We start from the raw sequence: 24,100 nt of genomic DNA, 5'->3' as shown, positions 1-24,100 counted from the left end.
ACAAAGAATCAGGAAGCATACACAAAGAACCAAAGAGGACCTGCTGGATGAAGTCATGCAGCAGTCTCTTACTGAAAATCAAAAAGTACAGGAGTGGCAGGAGACTGAAAGGAGGCTCCGGCAACAGAATGCGGATTGCTGGCATCAAAGCATGGAGTGGCTCATAAGCATTATGGACCACCAAGCGGACTCGATACAGGTGCTCATAGCCCCAGCCCTTGTCCTAAAACTCTTTCCCTTGTGCCCCGTATCACTGCCAACCCACTTCCCCCAACACCTAGTTTCTTACGGCCACCAGCTGCCTCCAACACCTGTAGCTTCACCACCCAGCCCTGCAAACTACGACCCTCAACCCCCATCACCATGCATTATAGCCATCCTGAAGTGCAGCACTCATTGTGTGGCACTCCAGACAGGAAGGCTGAATATGATAACAGGACATATGCAAATCTGTGGTTATCCTGTTCCCCGCCCCACCCCCTTCCCTCCTCCCACACAGCACAGACATCCGAAGAAGTGGGTATTCACCCACGAAAGCTCATGCTGCAAAACGTCTGTTAGTCTATAAGGTGCCACAGGATTCTTTGATGCCCTTTCTGTTTCCCCAGCAGTTGTTTTTTTTTCAATAATTTTTTTTGGCTTTGAAAACATTCTTTATTGCATTAAGTAAAAGATACCATAGCCCAGTAGTTCTCAAACTTTTGCACTGGTGACCCCATTCACATAGCAAGCCTCTGAGTGTGACCCCCCTTATACATTAAAAACACTTTTGTATATATTTAACACCATTATAAATGCTGGAGGCAGAGCAGGGTTTCGGGTGGAGGCTGATAGCTCGCAAGCCCCAGTGTAATAATCTTGCAACCCCCAGTTTGAGAACCCCTGCCGTAGCCCAAGAAAGCAAATGTAGCCATGCCCACAGTCTTTTGCCTTTATTCATAGCCAGGGCATTCTTCTGCCTGCTACAATGTTTCTTTTTAACTTCCAAGTGGTTTCAATTGTTTGCAATTGTCTTTGATGGTTTTCCACTGACTGTTCTGGGGATGTGGCAAGGGTAAGACGACTGAACTTTGCATTACCTCTGTAGGTGACTAGGGAGGGGTGACAATTGCCTCTTGCTTCAATAGGCTATCACTGATTACCTTGGTGACTAAGTTTTACTTCAAGTCTATAAAGCATCATCATTCATTCATTCATGCCCGTCATACTCTCAATATAAATCTTATTCCTGAATTATCTATAGATACATCTCACAATGACTGAGTCTTGACAAGTTTTGAGCTTTCTGTACATACCTTACATATGCATCCGATGAAGTGGGTATTCACCCATGAAAGCTCATGCTCCCAAACATCTGTTAGTCTATAAGGTGCCACAAGACTCTTTGCTGCTTTTACAGATCCAGACTAACATGGCTACCCCTCTGATACTTGATACCTTACATATTGCTCTTTATGGATTAATATGATGTAAGACATGTTTGCAAACATCTCTCACCCCAGACCTGACAAACTCACTCCATCAAAGAACAGGGGACCCTTTGCAAAGGGTCACAGTAACATCCTCTTGTAAACCCCAAATATGTTGTAGACAATGTAGGATAAGTCATTTGTTGTAGTTTTGCATGTGTATAATGAAATACCTGGACATGTGAATTGTTTATTTTTAATATACTGTACATCGAGGGGCTTTGTGCAATGTCATAAGTAAGAGGAATTGTGAACTACGTTATGACCTAGAGACTTGAAGGCTTATAGACTCACGTGCTTTAAGTTAAGACCTGCTTCAGTGTTTTGCTGGATTGTGGCCACAGAGCTCATCTTCTCACAGGCTCAAACTGTGTAGGTATCCTTCAGCCCTGATAAACAGATTTCGTTTTCTACAGATGTAAATAAAAACAAAAGATGTGTCAGAATAATGATTTAGGCGACACTATATTAGGCAGCAACTTGTTCTAACAGCTAAAAAACATGGAGTCCCAGAGGTGACTTATTACCAGGTTTTACTGTGTATTGTGTTAAATAGGGAATAGTTCAAACGTTTGCTCAGCACACAGTAGTACAGCAAAATTTAGTTGTTCTATATCTTTGAAGAAGGAAGGGAGAAATAAATGTTTGGGCACTTAGCTACCCAGCAGACTCTGGGGGCCTATCACCAGACATGCTGTCAGTAGCTGAGCCCTCACCTTCCCCATTATAGTAGTTTACAGTATCTGGTTACTGGAAACCAGTGACCTAGTTACAGTGGAAAAAAAATAAATGGATTTGACAAGTGTAAGCCCTTTTTCCGTTTTGCGTTTTATCAACCTGCTTTGGCATGTTTGTTGTTCAAAGTGATTCCACAAATGCTTTCTGCAAAATTATTCCTTCCGGCGAGCTGCACAAATTATTCACTCTATTCTTTCCTTACATGTGTGGACTACTGCTAATCCATTATTCAAGCTATGTGACCCATCATCCGTATCACATACTATTTTTTCTGATCTCCAATTGGCTGGCAATTTTTTATAAAAAAGAAGGCTCGAGTAAATCATTTGTAGGGCAAACATTCACCCAAACACCCAAGTGCAAGATTTGACATCACATCTGGCCCAAATATGCCTAGATTTAAGGCCCAAGGGGGACCATTAGATCATCTAGTCACACCTCTTTTATATATCTCAGTCCATTTAATTTTACCCAGTTCTCCCTGTACTGAGTCCAATAACATGCTTGACTAAAGCATATTTTCCAGAAAGGCATCTAGTCTAAAACTTAAGACCAAGATGGAGAATTCATCATGTCAATTGCTAGTTTGTTCCAGTGATTAATCACCATCACTGTTAAATTCATGCCTAATTTCTAATTTAAATTAATCTGGCCTCAGCTTTCAGTGACTGGTGGTTCTTATGCCTTTCTCTGTTCAAATAAAGAGTCCTTTAATATCCAATATTTTCTCCCTGTGAAAATACTTATACTCTGAAATAAGTCACCTCTCAGGCTTAAGCTAAATGGGTTGAGTTCTTCAAGTCTGAGTGTAAGGCATTTTCTCCAGCCCTCAAATCATTTTTGTGGCTCTTTTCCACAACCCCTCCAATTTTTCAACACCCATTTTATAAATATGGACTCAAATTGTCCATTGTATTCTAGCAGCAGTCTCACCAGTGCTTTATACAGAGGAGAAATGATGTCGCCATCCCTACTCACTGTTCACCTGTTTATAAAGCCCAGGATCACATTCGCCCTTTTTGCCACAGCACTGCACCGGGAGCTCATGTTGAGCTGTTTGTCCATTATGAATCCAAAATCCTTTTCAGCATCCCTGCTTTCCAGGGCACAGTGCCCCAATCCATAGGTATGGCTGGCATTCCTTCCAAACTTGCAGTTGGCTGTATTAAAACACATTGTTTGAATTGAACCAGGTTACCAAACAATGTAGACTGCTCTGTATGACTGTCCTGTCATAATCATAATTTACCACTCTGACAATCTTTGTGTCATCTGCAAATATAAAATCACTACTGATAAAATTAACATCCTGATCATTGTTGAAAATTATGAATAGTGTCTGACCAGTCCCTGAGAAACCCCACTAGAAACTTGTCCATTCAATGATGAATCCCCATTGACGCCTACTTTTTAAGATCTGTCAGTTAGCCAGTGTGCTTTATTGATATTGCACAGTTCTAATGGTTTAATCAGAATGTCAGGTGGTACTAAGTCAAACACTTTACAAAAGTCTAAGTATATTACATCTACACCATTACCTTTTAAAAATCAAACTTGTCAGCTCAATGAATGCAATCAGGTTTGTTTGACAAGACCTATTTTCCATAAAACCCAGTTGATTGGCATTAATTATATTCCTACCCTTTAATTCCTTATCAACTGACTCCTGTATCAGCATTTCCATTATTTTGCCTGGGATTGACATCAGACTAATTGGTCTAGAGATTCCCAGGTCATCCCACTTGCGCTTTTTGAATACTGGCTTATTATTGTTATTTCCATAGCCCCTAGGAATCCTCTTCCTATCTTCTGGAATTACCCTGGTATTCTGAGACTTATTAAAAATTAACCTCAGCAGACCAGAAATCTTCTCAGCCAACTTTTTTAGAACTCTTGGATTCAAGTTATCTGGGCCTGATGATTTTAAAATGTTTATCTACAGTAGATGTTATTTAACATCCTCCTTAGTTATTTGTGCAAACACAGGAATGCTCAGACCACAGTGATTTATTCTGATGGGGCCTGATTTCACCACCTTTATGCCCACTGAGCAGACCTTACCCTACAAGTATCCCCCTCCCTGAAATCAGCTTTCCTGTATTGTGGAGGAGTGAGTCAGTGTGAATTATTCCCTATTTAGCACAACACCACACAGTGAAATATGTCAGTAGCAGATTTCAGTGGGCCCCTACTGGTGTAAAGCATATCTCAATAGAAGTAAGAGTGGCTGGAACGTATCCATATAGCTGATGCAACATGTGTTTGCAGCATTCTCCTTTCTCCAAACAGCCTTGCAAATAACAGCCACCTGTATGAATCTAAATGGAAAGCAACTAGTGTTTGCAACACTTTCTATCTGAACAAATGTGCTGTTCTTATTTGAACAAATGTCCACACATGGTTTTCTCAGCGTTCACCTAGTTCTCTCCCTGAACTCCTTATCAATTATTTTGCCACAGGTTGTGCTAAACCCTTCTGGAACTGCACAACAAAAAAATTAACTAAAGGAATGTTTCCTAAGTGAACCTATATTAGAATAATCAATAACGATATCCAAGTTAAGTCCCAGCAGTCCTTTTTCAGAGATGAATTTGAATTTTACTTTACTTAGGTTTCAACCCCAGCAGTGCCACCTATTGGAGATTTTAAAACAATGTTATGTCAGAGACTTGCTATGCATGTAATATACCTTCTAGGCTAGAGCTTTTGTAAGATAGCTTCTGTTTTTGCATCTGCAATTTGCAGATGCAAATAATTTCAAGGACAATTTTAATCCACTATTAGGTGATGGTACCACTTAGACATAGGATCATGCCACCCCACCCTGGAAACACACAAGGGGCCAAAACCAGACAATTCTGCTAATGCAAAAACTGTATTGACTATTGCACAGCATGCACTCCCACATGCAAGCCCCAGCAAGGTGGCTCTGAAGAGGCGGCTGTAAGTTAGAGGAGCTCCTGGGGCTGCATACATTATGCCATGAGCAGTTTTGGCTCCTAGAGTAGTTCAGAATTGGGAGCACACAAATGTAGCTTAAAACCACCTTAGTCTCCCCTCCTTCTGGGCTACTGCCCTTCCTGGAAGCACCAAACAAAATCACAGTCTTAGATCCCACATACCTGACTGCATCAGGATATCATATACTTAAATGGCTAAATAACGTAAGTTGTGCTTGCAATTATTTGTACCAGACTGCTGGCACTAAACATTAAAAAGGTTGTAGAGCAGTTTTTAAACTAGGAGATGGGGGAAAGCCGACTGCTGCAGAGGAGCATGTGGATCGGACACAGACTTCTCTTAGGGGAGAGTCTGATGATAGAGAATCTCCAGGTTATAGTCAGGAGCAGAGGAATGAGAAGTATAATGTAAGGGCCGGATCAGATGATAAACAGTCACATAAAAACTTTGTGACTTTGTCCTCACCCACAACTATTTCACATTTGGGGACAATATATATCTTCAAGTCAGTGGCACTGCTATGGGTACCCGCATGGCCCCTCAGTATGCCAACATCTTTATGGCCGACTTAGAACAACGCTTCCTTAACTCTCGTTCCCTAACACCCCTACTCTACTTGCGCTACATTGATGACATCTTCATCATCTGGACTCATGGAAAAGAAGCCCTCGAGGAATTCCACCAAGATTTTAACAATTTCCATCCCACCATTAACCTCAGCCTAGACCAATCCACACAAGCGGTCCATTTCCTAGACACTACTGTGCTAATAAACGATGGTCACATAAATACCACCCTATACCGGAAACCCACTGACCGCTATACTTACTTACATGCCTCCAGCTTCCATCCCGGACACACCACACGATCCATTGTCTACAGCCAAGCTCTAAGATACAACCGTATTTGCTCCAATCCCTCGGACAGAGATAAACACCTACAAGATCTCTATCAAGCATTCTTAAACCTACAATACCCACCTGCTGAAGTGAAAAAACAGATTGACAGAGCCAGAAGAGTACCCAGAAGCCACCTACTACAGGACAGGCCTAAAAAAGAAAATAACAGAACACCACTAGCCATCACCTACAGCCCCCAACTAAAACCTCTCCAGCGCATCATCAAAGATTTACAACCTATCCTTAAAGATGATCCTCACTCTCACAGATCTTGGGAGACAGGCCAGTCCTCGCTTATAGACAGCCTCCCAACCTGAAGCAAATACTCACCAGCAACCGCACACCATACAACATAAACACTAACCCAGGAACCTATCCTTGCAATAAAGCCCGATGCCAGCTCTGTCCACATATCCATTCAAGTGACACCATCACAGGACCTAATCACATCAGACACACCATCAGGGGCTCGTACACCTGCACATCTACCAACGTGATATATGCCATCATGTGCCAGCAATGCCCCTCTGCCATGTACATTGGCCAAACCGGACAGTCTCTACGCAAAAGAATAAATGGACACAAATCTGACATCAGGAATCATAACATTCAAAAACCAGTGGGAGAACACTTCAACCTTTCTAACCACTCAGTGACAGACTTGAAGGTGGCAATTTTGCAACAAAAAAACTTCAAAAACAGACTCCAAAGAGAGACTGCTGAACTTGAATTAATATGCAAACTAGATACAATTAACTGTGGTTTAAACAAAGACTGGGAATGGTTGGGTCATTACACCAATTGAATCTATTTCCCTATGTTAAGTTCTCCTCACACCTTCTATGGGCCATCTTAATTATCACTTCAAAAAGTTTTTTTTCCTCCTGCTAACGATAGCTCATCTCAATTGATTAGACTCTGCCTGTTGGTATGCATACTTCCACCTTTTCATGTTCTCTGTCTGTATAAATATCTCCTGTCTGTGTGTTCCATTCTATGCATCCGAAGAAGTGAGCTTTAGCTCACGAAAGCTCATGCTGAAATAAATTTGTTAGTCTCTAAGGTGCCACAAATACTCCTGTTTTTTTTTGCGGATACAGACTAACACGGCTGCTACTCTGAAACCCATAAAAAAGAATCTGGCACATCAGAAAAAGGCAGGCTAATAAACAGGGACAAGTTTTTAAAGTGCTTGTACACAAATGCCAGAAGTCTAAATAATAAGATGGGTGAACTAGAGTGCCTTGTGATAAAGGAGGATATAGATATAATAGGCATCACAGAAACCTGGTGGACTGAGACCAATCAATGGGACACAATCATTCTGGGGTACAAAATATATCGGAAGGACAGAACAGGCCATGCAGGGGGAGGAGTGGCACTATATGTTAAAGAAAGTGTAGATTCAAATGAAGTAAAAATCTTAAGCGAATCCACAGGTTCCATAGAGTCTCTATGGATAGAAATTTCATGCTCTAGTAAAAATATAACAGTAGAGATCTATTATCGACCACCTGACCAGGACAGTAATAGTGATGATGAAATGCTAAGGGAAATTAGAGAGGCTATCAAAATTAAGAACCCAATAATAGTGGGGGATTTCAATTATCCCCATATTGACTGGGAACATTTCACTTCAGGACGAAATGCAGAGATAAAATTTCTCAATACTTTAAATGACTGCTTCATGGAGCAGCTGGTACGGGAACCCACAAGGGGAGAGGCGACTCTAGATTTAATCCTGAGTGGAGCGCAGGAGCTGGTCCAAGAGGTAACTATAGCAGGATCGCTTGGAAATAGTGACCATAATACAATAGCATTCAACATCCCTGTGGTGGGAAGAACACCTCAACTGCCCAACACTGTGGCCTTTAATTTCAAAAGGGGGAACTATACAAAAATGAGGGGGTTAGTTAGACAAAAGTTAAAAGGTACAGTGACTAAAGTGAAATCCCTGCAAGTTGCGTGGGCCCTTTTTAAAGACACCATAATAGAGGCCCAACTTCAATGTATACCCCAAATTAAGAAAAACAGTAAAAGAACTAAAAAAGAGCCACCGTGGCTTAACAACCATGTAAAAGAAGCAGTGAGAGATAAAAAGACTTCCTTTAAAAAGTGGAAGTCAAATCCCAGTGAGGCAAATAGAAAGGAGCACAAACACTGCCAACTTAAGTGCAAGAGTGCAATAAGAAAAGCCAAAGAGGAGTTTGAAGAACGGCTAGCCAAAAACTCCAAAGGTAATAACAAAATGTTTTTTAAGTACATCAGAAGCAGGAAGCCTGCTAAACAACCAGTGGGGCCCCTTGACGATGAAAATACAAAAGGAGCGCTTAAAGATAAAGTCATTGCGGAGAAACTAAATGGATTCTTTGCTTCAGTCTTCACGGCTGAGGATGTTAGGGAGATTCCCAAACCTGAGCTGGCTTTTGTAGGTGACAAATCTGAGGAACTGTCACAGATTGAAGTGTCACTAGAGGAGGTTTTAGAATTAATTGATAAACTCAACATTAACAAGTCACCGGGACCAGATGGCATTCACCCAAGAGTTCTGAAAGAACTCAAATGTGAAGTTGAGGAACTATTAACCAAGGTTTGTAACCTGTCCTTTAAATCGGCTTCGGTACCCAATGACTGGAAGTTAGCTAATGTAACGCCAATATTTAAAAAGGGCTCTAGGGGTGATCCTGGCAATTACAAACCAGTAAGTCTAACGTCGGTACCGGGCAAATTAGTTGAAACAATAGTAAAGAATAAAATTGTCAGACACATAGAAAAACAAACTCTTGAGCAATAGTCAACATGGTTTCTGTAAAGGGAAATCGTGTCTTACTAATCTATTAGAGTTCTTTGAAGGGGTCAACAAACATGTGGACAAGGGGGATCCGGTGGACATAGTGTACTTAGATTTCCAGAAAGCCTTTGACAAGGTCCCTCACCAAAGGCTCTTACGTAAATTAAGCTGTCATGGGATAAAAGGAAAGGTCCTTTCATGGATTGAGAACTGGTTAAAGGACAGGGAACAAAGGGTAGGAATTAATGGTAAATTCTCAGAATGGAGAGGGGTAACTAGTGGTGTTCCCCAAGGGTCAGTCCTAGGACCAATCCTATTCAATTTATTCATAAATGATCTGGAGAAAGGGGTAAACAGTGAGGTGGCAAAGTTTGCAGATGATACTAAACTACTCAAGATAGTTAAGACCAAAGCAGATTGTGAAGAACTTCAAAAAGATCTCACAAAACTAAGTGATTGGGCAACAAAATGGCAAATGAAATTTAATGTGAATAAATGTAAAGTAATGCACATTGGAAAAAATAACCCCAACTATACATACAACATGATGGGGGCTAATTTAGCTACAACGAGTCAGGAAAAAGATCTTGGAGTTATCATGGATAGTTCTCTGAAGATGTCCACGCAGTGTGCAGAGGCGGTCAAAAAAGCAAACAGGATGTTAGGAATCATTAAAAAGGGGATAGAGAATAAGACTGAGAATATATTATTGCCCTTATATAAATCCATGGTACGCCCACATCTCGAATACTGTGTACAGATGTGGTCTCCTCACCTCAAAAAAGATATTCTAGCACTAGAAAAGGTTCAGAAAAGAGCAACTAAAATGATTAGGGGTTTAGAGAGGGTCCCATATGAGGAAAGATTAAAGAGGCTAGGACTCTTCAGTTTGGAAAAGAGGAGACTAAGGGGGGACATGATAGAGGTATATAAAATCCTGAGTGACGTTGAGAAAGTGGATAAGGAAAAGTTATTTACTTATTCCCATAATACAAGAACTAGGGGTCACCAAATGAAATTAATAGGCAGCAGGTTTAAAACAAATAAAAGGAAGTTCTTCTTCACGCAGCACACAGTCAACTTGTGGAACTCCTTACCTGAGGAGGTTGTGAAGGCTAGGACTATAACAATGTTTAAAAGGGGACTGGATAAATTCATGGTGGCTAAGTCCATAAATGGCTATTAGCCAGGATGGGTAAGAATGGTGTCCCTAGCCTCTGTTCGTCAGAGGATGGAGATGGATGGCAGGAGAGAGATCACTTGATCATTGCCTGTTAGGTTCACTCCCTCAGGGGCACCTGGCATTGGCCACTGTCGGTAGACAGATACTGGGCTAGATGGACCTTTGGTCTGACCTGGTACGGCCTTTCTTATGTTCTTATTATGTTCTTATGTACTCAAAACTGTTTAAAAAAAAATAAAAAAGTTCAATTAAGGTGAAGCTGAAAATCAAACCCTATGTGTAAACATATGTTGTCTTAAGCAATTAATGAACATACTACCTGTCCAGGATCTTGCATGGTCTCCATGATCCTTACAATACCCCTGTGAAGTGGTTAAGGATTAATATCCCCTTTCTAGATGGGGAATTAAGGCATAGAAAGGTTTAATGATTTGCCCAAGGTTCCATATGACGTTTACAGCAGAATCAGGAACTACATCCAGATCTGAGTTTCATGCCTTAACCACAAGATCAGTCTTCCCTTGTCTTTGCTCTCCTATGAAGCCTCTATACACTAGAAAGAAAGTTAAGACACAAAATTCATATCCAGATATTGATATCAACTACCCCAAAGTTAAGAAGGGTTTAGATCTGGTGCTTTGGTTCAGCCCATTATAAAGATAGGCTCCATTTGACAAATTCCAATTTGGGTCCAAGTTTAGCTTTAGCTCCCATTTCAAGCGTATACCCATTTTAGAGTTATGCACAAACCATTAGTGTCTCCTTCCTTCAAGCCATTCTTGACTCCGTCTCAACAAAATGTAGCAGGGGCTGAAAGAATGCATTCTGACTGGACTGCTAATGGAATTTTTTTTGTAATATAATTCATGGCAGGCCCAAGCTCTTACCCTTGAAAAGTGATGACGGGATTGAATGTTTAAGTGATTGTGACAAGAGTTTGGTTTTTCCTTCCTATCGGTGCTCTCTCAGGCTGACAGGAAGCAGCGGAATCAGGACTGAAGCAAATTGGGTTTTGTCTGTAGTCTTACAACTGGGTCATTTGAAGCCCTAAGCAGGCATTTATTTGTCAGCCATTCAGAGTCAAGCCTTCCCAATAGCCAGTGGGCCTCAACATGGTGGATGGTGCCATAGCCTCCCCTTTCCCACGAGCTTATCCCGAAGCCAGATGCCACTTTACCACAATGGATTTTTATCAGGTTAAAAATAAACTAATGACACTTTCTGGCAGCGAAACGGTCTGTGGACAGCTAGGGAGAAAAGGTTTATTGACGCTTTATTAAAATATGTTAAATAAATTGGAGACACGCTACCCAGCCAGCGGATTGAGGTAGAGCCTCCCTGTAGATATTTTGGTTTTGCATTAAGAAAGTTGTCACAAGTAATTTGGACTGGAGCGTGAAGTTATAGACTGCCAAATGTTGATTAATTAAGCCCATGTTTGGATTAGTTCTGCTAGATAGTTTCATTAGGGAAAATGACTGAAAATATGGAATAAAACAACCAGGGGGAAATAGAGGGAGGATTTGTATGTTAGTGAGACCTACGACAAAGAACAGGGACTGGAGTTGAACCACATAATACCCTGCGTCCTCCCCTTTCCCCCCACGTACTGGAGCAGAGATAGATACCATGGGCCTTGACTTCAAACACCCGAAAACTGAGCTGGTCCATGGAGTATCATGCTATGGCCAGGGGATGATGGGAGAGGTTGAGTAACCAGGCATAGCCTAACGGGTCTTTTCCCCTTGCTAAAAGTAAACAAACAGCAAAGGAACAAGAAAAAGTGTTCTGATATCTCATTTTGGCCTAGAGGTTAACATACAAGGCTAAGAGCTGGAACCCCTGCATTCTAGTCTTGTCTCTTCCAAGATGTTATTAGTAATGCAGGTAAAGAGGATTATGATTTTTTACCTGATAGTGTCCATTGAAAATAAACTACAACTGAACAGAGAGATCTTGTAGTCTAATATTCAGCTAGGCACCTAGGTGATAAACAGGCCCTTCAGTATCGTAGCCATCACATCATATTGCAAAATATCTGCATAGAACCCATTTTATCTACCTGAAAATTAGGTGCAGGATTCCTAATTCCTCCTAAATCACTTAAGTGCTTTTGAAAATTCCACTTGATAAGAAAATATTTTACTTACACACACACACAAACACAGATTGCAAAATGTAGCACACAAAAGTTAGGAAATACCAGAATTAAGGTTAACCGTACAACTTTAATTTGGCCCCTTTGTGTGTATGCATAATCATACAGGTTTTTAATTACACGTACTATTTTTTCAACAGCTCCTACCCTCTTCAGTGCACAGGATGGATGGTGCTCACCTAATAAGCAGCAATTCAGTGTTTTGTTTTCGCCTGGCTGTTCAAAGTGTGGCCCCAAGCATTATTTATTGCACAATATTCAATATTCAAACCCTGCTCTGAAGAGAGAATTATTAATTTCCTCCTGGACTTTTCTGTGTTGCTTCACAAATATTAATGAATTGATTTTCACAGCACCCCTGCGAAGCGAGCAGGTGTTATCCCCATTTTTTGGATGGGGAACTGAGGCACTGAAAAATAAAGATCAAATGTGTCCAGGATTTTTAGGTGCCCAATTTGAGACCCCTAAGATCTGATTTTTTTTCAAACTACTTAGCATTACAGAGCACTTTATATGTTCAAAGCACAGCTCCCATTAGTTTCAGCTGCAGCTGTGAAGAGCTCAGCTCTCCCCCCCCCCCCCGACCCCAACTCTAGTCTCCTCAGAAACCGCTGAACCACATTGACTGAAATTTTCCAGAAAATTTCAGCTGGAGGCAGAAACCTGGCTAGGAAAATCTCAGCCCAAATGATAAAAGTTTAGCATGGGGCTTATAATGGGAAGTGCCACACAACCTTCATAATAGGTGGTGCTACCAGCCCCTCTGATAATAAATCATATATAATTATAGGGTAAATACATATAGGAGTGTTCCTGTTTCCTGGCCTGAGAGATGTCACTGTCCTTGCAATGACAACTTTGGGGCTAAACTGGTTGCTCCTATTTAGCCATTGTCAGCATGTAAGGACAACGTGATACTCCAATTAAATTAAAAGGCAACTGATGTAAGGAATGTCTTTAACCTCTCATCGTTAACCTGTGGAATTCACTACCATAATATATCATTAAATCTAAGAGCTATTTAAGAAAAACATCCAGAGTGACACCGGATAAACAAAATGGAGGCAATATAAACCTTCGTATTTCGGGGCATAAGACAACCATTAATTGCCTGACTTAGGTAAAAACTTTCCCTATAGGCAGGTTATTCCACAATAGTCGATAGTAAGGGACTTTTATCTTCTTCCACGGCATCTAACATGGATCATAGTCAGTGATGAAATACAGATAGGTCATGAGTCTGAGCCACTCTGGCAATTGCTATGTTACAAAAAGTTGAGGCGGGGGCTGAAAGATAAAAAGAGCAAAGACAGAAATAAAAAACCCAAAAGAGAAAAGAGGAGAATGCAACAATGAATGGGTCCAATTGTGCCATTATTTGAGGAGGCTGCATTCTGGTTTCCACACTCTGCTTGTCACGTGCTCTGCTCCTGGAATTTCACTTTATCAAGGTAGAGACCATAGCACTGAGCCACCAGGAAAGCAATAGGAAACAGCCACTTGTATCCCATAAGTGAAGTTCTAATACAGAAAGAGAACTCATCACGCTTGTCATGATTCATAACAAATCATTCTGCCTGATTCTAAATACATTTCACAGTTGTGCTTCTGCACAGCAATGAGAGATACAGTACTAGGGTGGCACCATACTAGCTCATCAGTCATCAGCTGCAATATTCAAGCAAAGGAAGTTTTGTTACCTATATTTCAGCTGTTTTAGTGTTTAGATGTACAGACCCCCCTGGCATGGAAGGAACTCCAGAGACTTCATGGTTAATTTTCTTATAAATCTGATTTTGCCTCCACATAAATACTAGAGGATTATTTTAAGGCAGTGGTTGTCTATTTGAGCAGTATTTAGGGAAGGAAAGAGATGTAAGACCCATGGGGGGGGCGGGAATGGGGCTTTTCAGAACCTGCTGATCACTCACTCTGTGAAAATCTGGCCCCTTTAAGGTTCCTCAGGTTTTGTACCCAAAAATCATTAGTCACTTTTCAAAATGTAAGCCCCCACATTTTGCACTATTGTCCTCTTCCTTCAAAGCTTGTTTTTAATCCAATTTAGAATATTAGAGTATTAAATCTTAAAAAGGAGATCCTGATCCTAATGAACCCATGAATGCATTAGTAGCACTATAGAAGATAAGCCTTATGTATACTATCAAATCACCGTTCTGACTATAACCACTACATAGAATTTGATCATTTTCAATACTTATGCCCCATTAAACTTACTGTCAGGTGGGCTTACCATCCATGAGCATCACTTTTAGATAGAAGAGAATCATGCTGAGGTCAAGAAATCTCAGGGAGTTTGGAGAAATACTTGCAAAACAACATCTGAAGAGATTAATGTGAGGTTAAAACAAGTCAACCAACCAACCACTGCACTGGTCTTGGCTAATGTGTATTCTTCCCTATTAGCAGACATGGTACATCGAAGTGAATGGGCAGTATGCTTTTGGAACACACTGCTTTGCTCTTTTCACATGTCACACTGCTCGTATGCTGGGCATAATCCTCTAATGTTATTTCAGTATAAAATTGACACAAAAGGCTACATTTATCCCTTGTGTAACCTCCGTGAAGCTATCTGAAGTCAATGGAGTTATAGCAGGGATTAATTAGGCCAATTAGGCCATGTCCATGACATGTATAATGGTTGCAAGATATGCTAATATTTCAACACTTCACAAAAATATTGCTGCTCTATTCATTGTTCGCCCTTGTCCCTGATCCCTAACCTCCCATTCCCCTCACTGTACCACTCACTCCATTTCCCCTCACTGCTTTCATTGGGATTAGTCCTCAAATTACTGTCTCATTTGCACCTCTGGTGGCTTAGGAAAGACTGTTTTTGGGAGCCAGGAGATCTGGGTTCTGTCACTGACTCCCTGTGTGACTCTGGGCAACTCCATTAATCTTTTCATACCCCAAGTTTCCATTCTGTAAAGTGGGGACAATAATACTTTATCTCATGGGCATGTTGTGAGATGTAACGGTTTAATGTCTCTAATGCTTTTTTCAGATCAAAGGAGCAATGGGAGTGCAAAGTACTGTAATAAATCCACAGCCTGCTAGGGCATCAGTGCTGTTACTATGCTGCATACCGTGGCCACTCAGAATGTCCAGGGGGGAAGTGGTGAAAGAACAGTCCCCAGCCCTCTGACTTCAAGGTGAAGCTCCATGAGTTGTCAGCAATGTAGGGTCTATGACACACAACTAAGCAGTTCGGAGTCCATCCATCAGATGACAGTAACACATACTAGCAAGTTCATTACACTATTATTTCCATTCCATCTCTCTTTTACTTTAAGCCCAGTCCATTTCCATGTTATTTTCCCCTACTTGTCTGTGTAGTTTCATGGTACAAGGCTCCATAAAGCCTTCATCTCTAATTTTTGTGTGTCATACATCTGAAATGTTATTTGTACAACTAATTGTACCCTATTTATCCAATTTCTAATAAAAATCACTAGTGAAAATTGCCAAATTTCTGTATTTATAGAAAGATATCACCAAATTTCTCTGCTTAATAAGAGTTTTAACAGATGTAAGCAACAGCATGATTCCATATTTATAAAATGACAGTTTTCTATAAATACTGAAATTCTGTAATTATCACTCAAATTACTCATCAAAATTCAAAAATAGATAAAACAATGAACAAGAGCACAATCTTAATGTTAAAATACAACCCACCCAGCCCCAAAATATCTACCAACCTTTATCCTAGTGATGTACCCAGCCCCCTTGTAACATGACTTGATGCCATGAAAGCTGCTACATCTGCACACCTGACAACTAAAATATAGTGGGTAAGCAGATTATTTTTTAATTGGAAACTGAATATATCTGACAGCCAGTATCAAACTCAAAGCTACCAATTGTTGGACAGATACATTAAATCATTGTAAACATATTCCTTTTAAAATCCATCTGGAGGAAGAATTCATATTTCCTCTAGTCCAACATAGTTCCTTGTAAGTCATCATGAGCTGAACTTCCTCACTGGTCCCTGATTTGGTCAAATTCTTTTGATAGGGCCATAATTAACCTCTGGGAAAGAAGGAGGAAGGGTCTGATAGCAAAAGAAATATATCTAGGAGGACTTGAAGAATAGAGTCAATGGCACAACTCCCATTGACAGCAAAAGAAGCAAGAATAGATGCCAGATTTTCAAAATGGCCTCGACTCTCCCTCTAAATTTATGCTTCCAGAATTGGAACCGTGAACACATGATTTGGGGTGTTGAAATTTCGAAGTCATGTTTGAAAATATGGGCCAAAACATTACCGTGTATTTGGGCCCTGATCCAGCAAAATATTGAAGTGTGCCTGACTTGTGCTCAGTGGAGATGCATCAGTTTCCAGCTGCTGAGGATCTGTTTCTGACATGAGAAATCAGTAATATTTTATTTCCATACAACTCCTTTCATCCAGATACATCCCAAAGCACTGAACAAACTATGTTCATGCAGCACCACTGAAATGTAATCATCTCCAAGGTGGAGGGCAGTAGCCAATTAACACAATGCACTGATGCTTGGGCAAAGGGAAAATTTTGGCCATGACAGCAGGATAAATCCCCTTACAGAAAGTAACCTGGACTCTATAAACGTACGTACAGAGCAGATCTGGCAACAGCTTTTAAGGTTGCTTCTGATGTTAAAATTATGCAACTATCATTCACACAGATTGTCCTTGCTTACTTGAAAACTGCAAAATCGAGAAGATTTCTTAGGTTTAGGATGGAATTTATGGTCAAAACCACACACACACACACACACACACACATACCTGGGATGTTAGAAACCTAGATTTAAGTCCCTGCTATGAATCAGGCAGAGTAGAGATTTGAATCTGGGTCTTTAAGGCCACAAGTGAAGGGCTTAACCCCTGGGCTCTTCTGGTATGGGTCTCCCTTGCTATGGTTCCCCCTGACCCTCCGCATGAAACATTCCTAGCAACTGGTCTCATTCCACATCTGGACAGAAGCAAATGTTAAAACCTTGACAATTTTTTGTGAAACTGAAATCTTGTTTTCCAGCCAGCTCTGTCATAACCTCCCATATGGAGCTCGCAGCAAGCTGTTGAAGTTGACCGTTTAAACTGCTAAAGCCATTTTTGGGTATGAATTTACTGCTGGTGAAGGTGCCAGATGGACAGGACTGGAGCCTAAAGTTCATTATGTATCCACATGATGGGTACAACGTGGACAACAGCAGAGAAGGCTTCTGTTAACATGTCCCCTGTTAATATGCCTCAGTCCTGACCTAGAAGAATCATCTGAGGGTTTAAGAGATAGTTCATCCTCCATTCCTATTCTGTCCTTGGCTTCTCTGGTGTGAGTGATAACGGGTATGTCAATTACGGTGGCAGTCTTGAAGATATAGATATTTATCCACCAGGATCTGGGCTGAGCCATCAGCTCATTTCACAAAGGCCATCTATGACTTATGAATATCTTCATTAACACCACTAAGGTTGGTTGGCTTTGATCAGAGAGGGGCCTACCATCCGTTGTGTGTGTGTGTGGGGGGGGTCCTATTGGTTGACAGCTGAGTATGCATTCAAATAATGACAAAGCCCCAATGTGTCAATTACAGCAGGATGGATTATCCACCTGAAAATTCCTCTTAGAAGAGAGAGACTCTCCAGCTCTTGTTGTGGCTGCTGTTCTCCTGGTTAAAAAGTTTCAGTCATCCAATCAGGGAGCAGAAACAATATCACGTGACTACATTATTAGTCATTCAACATAAATAATAAAGTAGTCAAAGCACAATGTTTCCAACCAACCCAGAGGCTGAAAGCTGCTTTTACAAAGTATGCAGGAATTACTTCTGAATAGCAAACACATTTTCAGAAATCGGAGTCTATTCTTCAACAATGCATAAAGGGAAGAGAAGGGCAACATTTGTAACAATCATCGCGCCAGATCCTCTGCCGCAGACTCAAGCACAACTCCCTGCAGCAAAGACAGAGGACAAGCAGGGAGCTACTTATAGATCCCTGGTTCTTTGCCTGGCCCCTGGCACCAGTGCAAGGGGCTTGGCTTGTCCCAGCTGGCAATGATCTCGAAGAGTATGTCTATGCTGCAGTTGGGAAGATGGATTCCCAGCCCAGGTAGACAGAGAAGCACTAGTTCAGCTCGAGCTAACATGCTAAAAACAGCAGTGTGGCCATTATGGCATAGGTGGTGGCTCAGGCCAGCCACCTGAGCTCTGGCAGGCTGGCACGCAGGCAGCTAGCCCAAACAGCAGCCTGTGCCGCGACAGCTGGCCCATTAGCTTGAGCTCAGCTGGCGCAAGTTTCTCTACCTGCACTGGGAAGAGCACTTTCCAGAGGCGGTGTAAACACACCCAGGGGCGGTGAGCTGTATGAGCCCGTGGTGCCCAGGCTCCAGGAAATTCAGGGCCCGGGGAACCCAGCTCCACCAATGTTCGGGGATGGTTCTCTCCCCCAGCCCCATCTGCTGCCCCTGCGCGCCTGCCCCAGAGCGGTCCCCCGCTCCACCTGCTGCCCTCACGTGCCTTCCCCAGAGCATCCCTGTGTACCCTGGGCAGTGGGCAGCTGCCCCCTGCAGCTCCGCACTACTCTCCCTCACCGGCTGCTGCCAACTGTAAGGGAGTGGCACTGGGGGCAGACTGAGGCGGCTGCTTCACCTGTGGAGGGAGGAGGCGTATGGCAGCCCACCTCCACCCCCCACCGGCCATGTGAGCATTGTTAGAATGCAAAGCTTTCTGGCCACTCTTCTGCCTTCCCCCTCCCAGACCATGAGACCCCCTCCACCTACCTGCCCCCCTCCCCACCAGGGGCTGCATGAGGGGTAATGTAGGAGTTAGCTATGCTAACTCTACACCTGTTGGAGACCCTCCCATGTTGGGGGGTATCCCTAGCAGGGGATTGAGAACTGATCTATGTTCCCTTTGTGCCACAGGGGCAGCATAGGCCATAAACTCTGGCCTGTTAGAAAGAATAATTAAACTAGCTCTAGTCCCAACCCAAACTTCCATCTTGGGTAATTACATTCTACTTCCCTGAATTCCCCTGTGCCATCAATGGAAGAAGTTACTTTTTTCTTCCTACAGAAGTGTTGCTGGCATATTATGCCCCAGAGCTGACTATATTTCAGTGGTAGCTGAGCGATTCCATTACATACAGCCTGCAAAGAGCTTAGGGTCCCTTCAAGATGAAAGATGCTATATCAAGGCACGTTATATATTTTAGTAATATGCACTTAAGTGTAAGTTCTGCGTTGTTAGAAACGCTTATGGTCTCTAGTAACTTCGAGCAGCTTGCTGAACTAACAGTCGGCAATGGCAGTTTTGTACCGTGCTTATTTCAGAGCCCTCGCCTTCTCCCAGCAAACTGCACTTTGTCAGACAAAAAGCTTGCCTGGCTACAGTGCCTCAATGTTATCATAAGGCTATCGACACCTTGCCTTTTCCATGGCGCTGAACTGTTATTAGTAGCGGGGTAGTTTTAACATCCCCGACTGTTGCATGAAAACTCAGCCCTTGTTTGGGAATCATTCATTCTGAGAGGACAACTACATGCAAAACAAAACAACAACAACAACAAAAATTCACAAAGCAAGAGGCCTCATCACCTTTTGTTTCCTTGCTTGATGGGCTGTATCTTGGCTATCTGGAGGCAGGTGACCTCCTTAATCCGAGAGAGTACCCAAGGGGCTTGTACTAATGATCTGTTGGAAAGTCTACAGTGCTGAAGCATCGATGAACTGGCACTCACATTTTAACTCTCTCCCCCGCTCGCCCTTCTGTTTGGAAACGAGGAAGCTGGGAAATAAAGCCTGAGCTACTAGGATGGTAGCTAACTGCCAGTGGTCTCCAGGCCACAAAACATGCAGCTGGAGAAAGCGAAACAGCAACTACTTATAGCCTTGAGAGTTGCTGTGTTGCAATGTGTTCTTCACTGAGTGGTTAATATATTGGCCGCTGAGCATTACAAAATAAAATAAATCCCAGTGGTGCTGGTGACAGAGCTCTATTCTAATTCAGTTGTGTGTAACGCAGAGATGGTCATTATCATGATTTGGTGGGCTGGCAGGTGGTGGGTTTAAGAGAGTCGTTCACAGGAGATGCAAGTGAGCAGCAAGACTCCATCTGGGACTAGCAGAGAGCTAGTGGGACTTGGATTATTTATTTATTTTGCTTATTAAACCAGAGTGGAAGCTGTTCAGTCTGGGAATCGGACTTTCCACCTCTTGGCTCACAAAAGCTTGCAGGTTATAACACCCTTTTTAATTATTTTTTTTTAAAACAGGGACTTTCAGAGCAAGGAAGATCTCCAGATACAACATATTTCAAGACCAGTTTGTTTCCTTCCCATGAATTTTACCCAAATACATTTTTCTAAATACAACAACAAATCCAAGGCTGCCTGCTCTATGTCTTCACTGTTGTTAATTTGCTGCACACTGTGGCCACTAGTCAGTATATGGAGAAAGAGGGGTTAGAATTCACGCCCTCCATGTCCAAATGCATATCCACCCCTACTGCGTAGGCTGAAGAAGAATCTTCTCTACGTATTAGCAGTAGAGGGACTATGAGACACAGCTGAGGAGTTCTGATTCCCTGCAGCAGGAGGGATGTGTACACAATCAGATCACTGAAATACCTTACATTACCATAACCACAAAGGAGCACAAACTATAGGCCAAATCACACCCTCTTGGGTGAATAACATACAGGAGGAGCAAATGTCAGATGGAAAACACCATGACCTTGAGTTTCAAATGAGACATAAAAAACAACAGCTCCAGCAGCTCAGCACACGAGACTGGGCACATTGAGGCCTGATCTAAAGCCCATTGAATGCACCAGATGGCTCCTAGTGACGTCAACGTCCTTTGGAGCAGGCCTTGGCTCTGTATTGACTCACCGGCAAGAGGCCCACCTATTGAACTGCCAGCCCCCATTCCTGCAACGCCGGCCATGATGAACCCTAGTGAGTTTGGGGGTTGTCTCTATTTCCCATCTGTTGTCTCTGGGAAGATTTTGTAATCTAGTTTTGGCAGGAGATGGGGTCTGTCCAGGACAGGAGCAACACACTAAAACATCCTTCTCCAACAGAGGTATTCCTGAAACTGTGTGCCATCTTCGGGGAACTACTTCTCAACTCTCATTTGCTTTATCACCACCTGCTACAATGGGGCTAAGGTATCTAGCAAGATTTTTACAAAGTCCCCCTGAACAACCATCTGTTCATGGGCTTTACATTTTTCCCCCATTCATTTAATAGTGTTAATTCTTCCTCTGCTCAGAGCTTAATGAGATGATCCTTCTGTTCATTCTGGGGGGCAGGGAAGGCACTCGCCTAAGTATATGGTCAGCCATCCAGAGTGAGAGGCATCTGTCACTAGCTCAACAGAGGACCATTTGCAAATGTTCCTACAGCGATTACACTCTTGGGACCTGATTCTCCTCTCAGACACCCTGGCATAATGACATGGATGTCAGTGGTGTTGCTCCTGATTTACACCAGCATGAGTGCAAAGGGCCTCTTCCCACCTTGGTTGAGGGTGTCCCTGCAATGGGTTGGTTGGTTGCTTTTCTGTGATTCTACTGATTGACCCCTAAGTCACCAGACCAGGCTTGCTCTGCTGCCATCCTCATAAAAGATTAGTTTCTGCTAGCTCCATTGTACTGCTCCTTTATTGTTGCAGCATGTGGTGAGCTGCTGTTTAACTCTCTGGCCCAGATCCTGAGCAGCAGCTGAACTCTGCTCAGGAGTGAGTGTAGGGAAAGCTGGCTTCCAGCCATCTTCACACTGGTGGGAGCATCTGACTCTTGGAGTGGTCCTTGGCATAAATTATAGACTCACCTTCCTTCTGCCTGGGTCAGGAGAACATCAGCACATTCTGGCCCCCTCAGGGTAGAATTAGGGGTGGATGAACCCAGTGGAGCAGGAAGTTAAACACAAACTAGAGTTTGAACAAACTCTGCAAACTGCTGGACCTTTTAATCTGTAATTTAAACCAATGGCTTTTTGTAAAGGATGCATCGGTTGATAAAAGCAATATATTATTCTGGCTCAGGCAGAGTTTTTATAATGCATTAGGGCTAGAACACCACCACTAACCAGTTCAGCTAACACACATGGGTGTGATATGTACACAGGTTGGACCAGATTCTTTCCCCACTGGGGGCCACTTTGCACTGCTCCGGTGCCCAAAGAGGCCAAAAAGCCAGCAGATCTCCTCAGCTTAAAGGCAGTCCCCAGCTGGTGTGGAGTGAAGCAAACAGTCCTACACATGGGGTGGTGGGGAGTAGAGGGGTGTGTTTAGAGTACACTGCACTCCACTCATCCCCAGCCAGCAAATGGCTCATTAGGGGCCACACCGAACTGGCACAGATTAGAGCAGCCGGGCAGGGCAAAACTCCCTTGTCCCCAACATCTTCTGCAGCCAGCCAAAACTGGGTGCAGTCGAGCACTTAAGAATTGTCTTTTTTCTTCCTCTGCCCCCACAAGTTGTGGGCTTGATGCAGGAATCACTTGGTGAAATTCTATGTGTTATACAGGAGGACAGACTGGAAGGTCACAATGGTTCCTTCTGGTCTTGGAACCTATTAATATAAAAACTACCCCTTCCCCCCAGCTCCACTTTTAACCTGTTTTGCTACAGAATTTTTTTATATGTCCTCTTCCCTGCTCCTTTTCTTCAGTCTCTTCTAGGCACAGTCCATCACTGGTAATGGTCACATTCTAGCTGGTATTTCAGATGCAGGATGGTCAAGTATGTTTGAAGGTAGAGCAAATGTGCCCATTGCTTGTTTATAATCAAATGTAGAAACAAACAAACAAACAAACGAGACGCCCATCAACACACCTGATCCATGAATAGAAGCAGAACTAAACTGTACAAACAAGCTGGAAGGCTGATATGTAAAGAGACAAAATGTATAATCAAAGCAGGAATGAAAGGCACTAATTTAAAGGACTGACACACTCACACTAAACAATTAATTTAATTTAAAGAGGTACAACAGTGAGCAAGATATTGATGGTCGATTCCACAATTTTTTTTTTTACACAATTCAAGAAGATCACTGCTCTACTCACAAATCAAGAAAGAAAGATGTAAACTTCCTAAACTAAGTGATACATGATTTGGGTATAGAGTAGGAGGATAATTTCCTTGACATTAAAGGACTAAACCCAGGCAAAATGCCAGGGGCTGATGGGCACCTCACCAGCTTCTACAGTGAATTTAGACTAATTTTAAATGAAACACTTCTGGAAGCATTTAATCCTGGCATTACCACCCTGAACTCTGGGGAAATCCTTAGGCCAGATCCTCCACTAATCTAAATTGGTGTTGCCTCATTGAAGTCAATGCTGATTTACATCAACTGATTATCTGGCACAAATAATATTCTCCAAATCAGATCACTGGGCCAATTTTCTTAAATAAATTCAGATGCTAAAAATAACTGCCAGAATCCTAGCACTGCAACTCACAAAGATCATTAGTTATTCATTAAGATGAATCAGTATTCTTGCTGTGTAAGAATGCCAGGGTGGGGACCCTGCATGTTTGTACATTGCCTAGAACAACAAAGTCCCATCCTACTACTTTTGGAGTCCCGCCCTCTGTGCAGGATCACTATTGGAAAGGATTCACAAAGAACTGGAAGCAAGCCCAAATGTTGTGTAGAGGCCTGGCAAAAAATGCAAGGTGGAATCATGCACATCTAGCATATGAAGACCCAATGACAGGAAAGTGCAGTTAGAAACATCCAATATGGAAATCAGGCATAATATTTTTTAACAATAAGGGTAATTAATCACTGGAAAAGATTACATAAGGATGTAGTGGATTCTCCATCACTGGAAGTCATTAAATCAAAATGGGATGTCTTTCTAAAAGAGATGC

General features: G+C 42.3%; 1 long non-coding RNA gene across 1 annotated transcript in view; it reads right to left on the bottom strand.

Annotated features, from left to right (window-relative positions):
* The window catches only part of LOC120401706, a 187,599-nt gene that overhangs the window by 149,498 nt on the left and 14,001 nt on the right, over positions 1 to 24,100 (bottom strand). The window contains exon 2 of the long non-coding RNA XR_005596664.1: positions 1,764 to 1,879. This is a non-coding gene — a long non-coding RNA (uncharacterized LOC120401706). The remainder of the gene's footprint in view (positions 1 to 1,763; positions 1,880 to 24,100) is intronic.

Source organism: Mauremys reevesii, linkage group 3 (assembly GCF_016161935.1).
Source record: "Mauremys reevesii isolate NIE-2019 linkage group 3, ASM1616193v1, whole genome shotgun sequence".
Taxonomy (NCBI): domain Eukaryota; kingdom Metazoa; phylum Chordata; order Testudines; family Geoemydidae; genus Mauremys; species Mauremys reevesii.
Note: the sequence above shows the minus strand (reverse complement) of the source record. Positions and strands in the feature narration are given on the sequence as shown.